The sequence below is a fragment of the Ceratotherium simum genome, chromosome 35 (assembly GCF_057802395.1).
Source record: "Ceratotherium simum simum isolate JZ-2026a chromosome 35, ASM5780239v1, whole genome shotgun sequence".
NCBI classification, from domain to species: Eukaryota; Metazoa; Chordata; class Mammalia; order Perissodactyla; family Rhinocerotidae; genus Ceratotherium; species Ceratotherium simum.
Window position 1 is genome coordinate 5,260,548 of NC_141934.1, and position 7,141 is coordinate 5,267,688.

A 7,141-nucleotide genomic window follows, 5' to 3' on the forward strand; every position below is an offset into this window, starting at 1 on the left:
CCTAGAATCAGGTTCTTGACTTTCAACACATGAGGGCCATAAAACACCCATGGACGAAAAACTTTAGTACTTGTGGTAGGGATAATGGTGGGCTGGCCTCTAAGCGACTGGAGAGAACACAGCTGGCTTGTGGCCCAGGGTGCTGGAATACAGCTGGGACCGGGTGACACATATGGGAGGGGGAGAACCCAGGGAGAATGGGGGGTGAGTGAGAGTGACAACAGCCCAGGGAGTGAGGGTCCTGTGGAGAGTGTGAGAGGGAGGGAGAGGGCCTCTGGGATAGGGAAAAGGGGCAGGAGGAGGGCGGTCTCCTGAGGAAGAGGGGATGCTCTAGGCTGTGAGGACGGAGAATTTCCAGGGAGGGTACTGTACCATAGGACACATGGAGTTGGTGGGGGCCATCCGTTAATGGAGAGAGGGACTCTCGAAGAGGACCACCATCCAGGTTGTGATCTGGTTGAAGATTCCAGGGAAGGAAGCTCAGACATTGTTCTGGAGGCCACGGGAATGAAAGAGAATGTGACCCGGGCAATCCGAGACAGACATGGTCCCCACAAGAGGAGGAAGCGCAGTGTGTTGTGAGGAGGCTAGGCAGGCTTCGTTTCCTACAGTGGGCCAATATGCCTGTTCTAGAATGTTCTCTGGGCTTTGTTGGTGACAGTGAAACCATCCCTCAGGAGCGCATCAAGACTCTACAAAAGTAGCCTGCTTTTCCATACAGCCAAAAGGTTGTCGTTCACCTTTGAGGATGAGTGAACTGAGCTGAAACAATATATAAACAAAAACGAGCAGAGAGCATGATTTCTGATTGGCAATGAGGATATTTTATTGAGAATTCTTTGAGTGCAGGGAGAAGGAGGACTAGAGGTTGGAAGGGGAGACCTCCGGGGGGTCCTTTGACTCCAGGCCCCCGAGGGGGGGGGAGGGTCAGGGACCTAAGAACACTCTGAGGCGGCCACTTTCTTCTCCACGGTGCTCCTTCGTGCGCGTGACCAGGCAGCTGAAGCTGCTGTGAGATTTCCACTTGTCAGGTGTCAGCGTCAGGTAGCTGCTGAGCGCGTACTTGTTGTTGCTCTGTTTCGAGGGCTTGGTGGTCTCCACGCCCTGGGTGATGGTGGTGCCGTCTGCCTTCCAGGCCACCGTCACGCCGCTGGGGTAGAAGTCACTGACGAGACACACCAGTGTGGCCTTGTTGGCGCTGAGCTCCTCCTTGGAGGGTGGGAACAGACTGACCGAGGGCGCAGACTTGGGCCCACCTGCGGGGTGGGAGACGGTAAGGAGGTCAGAGGTCTGGTGTCCATCATAGGAGCTCCTGACCCCAGTCTTGATGTGGGGTACACGTCCCCGAAGTGCAGCACACGGGACCCAGGCTCCCTCGTTCCCGTGAGGTCCGGTCAGCGATGAGGGCGGGGGGTCACTCACCTCCTGCTGGGAGACTCTCAGGGCCTGAGTCTTGGCAGTTCTGTCCCCCTCTTTGGCCACCATCTCTTCCTCAGGGTCACATGTGTCATAAAGCCACCCTCCCAGCCTCTGCTCCCCTGGGGCTGGCTGCATCAGCCTCGAGGTCTCATCTTTCCTCTGGGAATCTGTCTGTCCTGAGACATCTGTCTGTCTAAGATCACCTCCATGTCCCTCTCCCTGTACATCCTACAGAACGTCTGTCCTGGACTCAGGCTCTCCTCCCTTTCGTGGAGGGGCTTCTTGCCCACGGTCCCCCTGACAGCATCATGGGAGCCCCCACCCTCTCCCCACAGAGAACCCTCTAGGGCTGAGGGATGGGGAGGGGGTCACACCCACGGGGCTGGATTCCAGGGAGTCCAGGAGATGCAGGGTTTCCGTGGGAGGCGAGTGCTCTGCCTGAGCCTGGGGCTGTCTGTTCTGAGGGTTCTCCCTGAACTGTGCGGCTCTAAGGGAAAATCTGTCTAGCCTACGACATATGTCTGCCTGGCACATGTCCCGACCAGGAGTCCCCAGGCCGGGCATCAGCTCCGAGGTCTCTCCTCCAGTGGTGATGCAAGGAGGGGTGACCTTCGGACCTGAGTGTCCTGACACCTATCCTGTCCGGGGCGTCCTGCCTGTCCGGGAGGAGGAGGAGTGACCCGGCTCCCTGGGGCCACCTGTCATGGGAAATCCTCCCTCCATCCTGTGTCCCCTGTCCTGCTTGCTACTCCTTCTCTCCAAGTCCTCCAAGAAAGCACTCCCCTCGCTCGCCCTTCACTGCCCTCCGATAGAACCCAGACACGACAGAACCCCGGGCGAATGAGCCTTTGCCAGCATCCTTCCCACATCCCGTGGGCCTGCTGCCCCAGCTGGAGCCCCCTGTTCCCAGTGCCCCGAGAATAGAGACCCTGAGGGAGCAGAGGAGGGAGAGTCCAGGGGAGAACACGCCCTGGGGAGAGAGGTCAGGGTCACAGGGAGGAGGAGAGGAGAGGAAGGGGTCACTGGGATGGAGCCATCCTGTCGGAAACAGCGCTGGAGAAGAGGGAAAAGGCTGCACCGGGTGAGGGGCCAGATGAAAAGGGTTAGGCTGCAGACATCCAGACGGATTCCGACCCCAGCCCCAGGCAGGACAGAAAGGACAGAAAAGTCTACCCCAATTTCACTCCAGACCCCGAAGAGGAGGGGAAGAGGGAGACTCACCTGTGACGGTCAGGTGGGTTCCTCCGCCGAACGCAGCACACAGTGACACAGCCTGGAACACAAACCTCCTGTCACCCACTTCCCCAGGCCCCCCTGCAGCTGCACGGGTGGCCCAGAGCCCAGCTTCCTTGTCATGGGGGCTGGTCGGATGATGGGAGGGTGAGAGGGGTGGCCCCCTCCCCAGCTACAACTGTACTCCCTTGGGGGGGGTTCCATCCGTGCCCTGTCATGGCGGGGCCAGGAGGGCACGTGCGAGTGTCTCATCATATCACAGGACACTTCCACTCCTGCGAGGAGCTGTGTATCCCTGGCTCAGCTTGTTTGGGGAATGTCACGGTGGAAGAAGTGAGAAGGCATCTTTACAACACAGAGATGGTGGGGCATGCGCCCTCTGCAGAGTAGAGCTCATGGGAGGGTTCTGGAAGCCACCAAGTCCTATGGGGTGCCCATCGTGGCCATGTTTGCAATAGCTCCTGTGTGTGTGTGTGTGTGTGTGCGCGCGCGTGTGTGCGTGCGTGTGTGTGTCTGTGTGTGTGTGTGTGTGTTGCAGTCTGTCTGTCTGTCTTATGGCTCTGATCTCCCATTGCATGCTAGTTGCTTTTACTATAGTCTCCCTGGGTCTCAGATCCCATTCAGAGTTCCTAAGAAGCTGAGGGAGGTCACAGACTGTGCACGGCACAATCCTGGAAACTGGTTCTTCACTGTGAACTCACAAGGCCCTTCTACCAGCCGTGGACACAGGAGTTTAGTGCTTGTGGTGGCGTGGAAGGTTGCCTGGTCACTACGTGGTTGGACAGAGCAGAGCTGGCTTGTGGCCCAGCGTCCTTAATTAGAGTTGCAACCCCAGTGACACATGTAGGAGGAGGGGCACCCAGGGGGAGTGTGGGAGTGAGTGACCAGGGTCCAGGGAGAGAGGGTCCTCTAGAGAGTGTGAGAAGGAGGACCTGAGGGAGGGGGCGCGGGCCAGTGTCCCAGGGGGAGGAGCAGGGCGGGCGCCTGAGGAAGGGGGGATGCTCTCTGCTTGGAAAACAGGGAATTTCCAGGGCGAGCAATGAGCTAAAGGACACATGGAGCTGCTGGGGGCCTTCATCTAATGGACCGAGGGACTCTCGAGGAGGACCACCATCCAGGTTGTGATCTGGTTGAAGATTCCAGGGAAGGAAGCTCAGACATTGTTCTGGAGGCCACGGGAATGAAAGAGAATGTGACCCGGGCAATCCGAGACAGACATGGTCCCCACAAGAGGAGGAAGCGCAGTGGGTTGTGAGGAGGCTAGGCAGGCTTCGTTTCCTACAGTGGGCCAATTTGCCTGTTCTAGAATGTTCTCTGGGCTTTGTTGGTGACAGTGAAACCATCCCTCAGGAGCGCATCAAGACTCTACAAAAGTAGCCTGCTTTTCCATACAGCCAAAAGGTTGTCGTTCACCTTTGAGGATGAGTGAACTGAGCTGAAACAATATATAAACAAAAACGAGCAGAGAGCATGATTTCTGATTGGCAATGAGGATATTTTATTGAGAATTCTTTGAGTGCAGGGAGAAGGAGGACTAGAGGTTGGAAGGGGAGACCTCCGGGGGGTCCTTTGACTCCAGGCCCCCGAGGGTGGGGGAGGGTCAGGGACCTAAGAACACTCTGAGGGGGCCACTTTCTTCTCCACGGTGCTCCCTTCGTGCGTGACCAGGCAGCTGAAGCTGCTGTGAGATTTCCACTTGTCAGGTGTCAGCGTCAGGTAGCTGCTGAGCGCGTACTTGTTGTTGCTCTGTTTCGAGGGCTTGGTGGTCTCCACGCCCTGGGTGATGGTGGTGCCGTCTGCCTTCCAGGCCACCGTCACGCCGCTGGGGTAGAAGTCACTGACGAGACACACCAGTGTGGCCTTGTTGGCGCTGAGCTCCTCCTTGGAGGGCGGGAACAGACTGACCGAGGGGGCAGACTTGGGCCCACCTGCGGGGTGGGAGACGGTAAGGTGGTCAGAGGTCTGGTGTCCATCATAGGAGCTCCTGACCCCAGTCTTGATGTGGGGTACACGTCCCCGAAGTGCAGCACACGGGACCCAGGCTCCCTCGTTCCCGTGAGGTCCGGTCAGCGATGAGGGCGGGGGGTCACTCACCTCCTGCTGGGAGTCTCTCAGGGCTTGCGTCTTGGCAGTTCTGTTCCCCTCTTTGGCCACCATCTCTTCCTCAGGGTCACATGTGTCATAAAGCCACCCTCCCAGCCTCTGCTCCCCTGGGGCTGGCTGCATCAGCCTCGAGGTCTCATCTTTCCTCTGGGAATCTGTCTGTCCTGAGACATCTGTCTGTCTAAGATCACCTCCATGTCCCTCTCCCTGTACATCCTACAGAACGTCTGTCCTGGACTCAGGCTCTCCTCCCTTTCGTGGAGGGGCTTCTTGCCCACGGTCCCCCTGACAGCATCGTGGGAGCCCCCACCCTCTCCCCACAGAGAACCCTCTAGGGCTGAGGGATGGGGAGGGGGTCACCCCCACGGGGCTGGATTCCAGGGAGTCCAGGAGATGCAGGGTTTCCGTGGGAGGCGAGTGCTCTGCCTGAGCCTGGGGCTGTCTGTTCTGAGGGTTCACCTGAACTGTGCGGCTCTAAGGAAAATCTGTCTAGCCTACGACATATGTCTGCCTGGCACATGTCCCGACCAGGAGTCCCCAGCCCGGGCATCAGCTCCGAGGTCTCTCCTCCAGTGGTGATGCAAGGAGGGGGGACCTTCGGACCTGAGTGTCCTGACACCTATCCTGTCCGGGGCGTCCTGCCTGTCCGGGAGGAGGAGGAGTGACCCGGCTCCCTGGGGCCACCTGTCATGGGAAATCCACTCTCCATCCTGTGTCCCCTGTCCTGCTTGCTCCTCCTTCTCTCCAAGTCCTCCAAGAAAGCACTCCCCTCGCTCGCCCTTCACTGCCCTCCGATAGAACCCAGACACGACAGAACCCCGGGCGAATGAGCCTTTGCCAGCATCCTTCCCACATCCCGTGGGTCTGCTGCCCCAGCTGGAGCCCCCTGTTCCCAGTGCCCCGAGAATAGAGACCCTGAGGGAGCAGAGGAGGGAGAGTCCAGGGGAGAACACGCCCTGGGGAGAGAGGTCAGGGTCACAGGGAGGAGGAGAGGAGAGGAAGGGGTCACTGGGATGGAGCCATCCTGTCGGAAACAGCGCTGGAGAAGAGGGAAAAGGCTGCACCGGGTGAGGGGCCAGACAAAAAGGGTTAGGCTGCAGACTTCCAGACGGATTCCGACCCCAGCCCCAGGCAGGACAGAAAGGACAGAAAAGTCTACCCCAATTTCACTCCAGACCCCGAAGAGGAGGGGAAGAGGGAGACTCACCTGTGACGGTCAGGTGGGTTCCTCCGCCGAACGCAGCACACAGTGACACAGCCTGGAACACAAACCTCCTGTCACCCACTTCCCCAGGCCCCCCTGCAGCTGCACGGGTGGCCCAGAGCCCAGCCTCCTTGTCATGGGGGCTGGTCGGCTGATGGGAGGGTGAGAGGGGTGGCCCCCTCCCCAGCTACAACTGTACTCCCTGGGGGGGGTTCCATCCGTGCCCTGTCATGGCGGGGCCAGGAGGGCACGTGCGAGTGTCTCATCATATCCCAGGACACTTCCACTCCTGCGAGGAGCTGTGTGTCCCTGGCTCAGCTTGTTTGGGGAATGTCACGGTGGAAGAAGTGAGAAGGCCTCTTTACAACACAGAGATGGTGGGGCCTGCGCCCTCTGCAGAGTAGAGCTCATGGGAGGGCTCTGGAAGCCACCAAGTCCTATGGTGTGCCCAACGTGGCCATGTTTGCAATAGCTCCTGCGTGTGTGTGTGTGTGTGTGTGCGTGCATGTGTGTGTGTGTGTGTGTGTTGCAGTCTGTCTGTCTGTCTTATGGCTCTGATCTCCCATTGCATGCTAGTTGCTTTTACTATATTCTCCCTGGGTCTCAGATCCCATTCAGAGGTCCTAAGAAGCTGAGGGAGGTCACAGACTGTGCACGGCACAATCCTGGAAACTGGTTCTTCACTGTGAACTCACAAGGCCCTTCTACCAGCCATGGACACAGGAGTTTAGTGCTTGTGGTGGCGTGGAAGGTTGCCTGGTCACTACGTGGTTGGACAGAGCAGAGCTGGCTTGTGGCCCAGCGTCCTTAATTAGAGTTGCAACCCCAGTGACACATGTAGGAGGAGGGGCACCCAGGGGGAGTGTGGGAGTGAGTGACCAGGGTCCAGGGAGAGAGGGTCCTCTAGAGAGTGTGAGAAGGAGGACCTGAGGGAGGGGGCGCGGGCCAGTGTCCCAGGGGGAGGAGCAGGGCGGGCGCCTGAGGAAGGGGGGATGCTCTCTGCTTGGAAAACAGGGAATTTCCAGGGCGAGCAATGAGCTAAAGGACACATGGAGCTGCTGGGGGCCTTCATCTAATGGACCGAGGGACTCTCGAGGAGGACCACCATCCAGGTTGTGATCTGGTTGAAGATTCCAGGGAAGGAAGCTCAGACATTGTTCTGGAGGCCACGGGAATGAAAGA

The 7,141-nt window shown here is 58.7% G+C and overlaps 2 pseudogenes across 2 annotated transcripts; both read right to left on the reverse strand.

Moving 5' to 3' along the window:
* Positions 1-801: 801 nt before the first annotated feature.
* Positions 802-2,870, reverse strand: LOC101402767 (immunoglobulin lambda constant 7 pseudogene; annotated as a pseudogene). The gene is made up of 3 exons (XR_015549848.1): positions 2,863-2,870; positions 2,641-2,780; positions 802-1,256 (listed from the first exon to the last, which is right to left on the reverse strand). The product of XR_015549848.1 is annotated as an immunoglobulin lambda constant 7 pseudogene (transcript).
* Positions 2,871-4,260: 1,390 nt separating this feature from the next.
* On the reverse strand, positions 4,261-6,191 carry LOC147912430 (immunoglobulin lambda constant 7 pseudogene; annotated as a pseudogene). Its single transcript, XR_015549849.1, has 3 exons — positions 6,159-6,191; positions 5,963-6,110; positions 4,261-4,580 (listed from the first exon to the last, which is right to left on the reverse strand). The product of XR_015549849.1 is annotated as an immunoglobulin lambda constant 7 pseudogene (transcript).
* Positions 6,192-7,141: the final 950 nt, after the last annotated feature.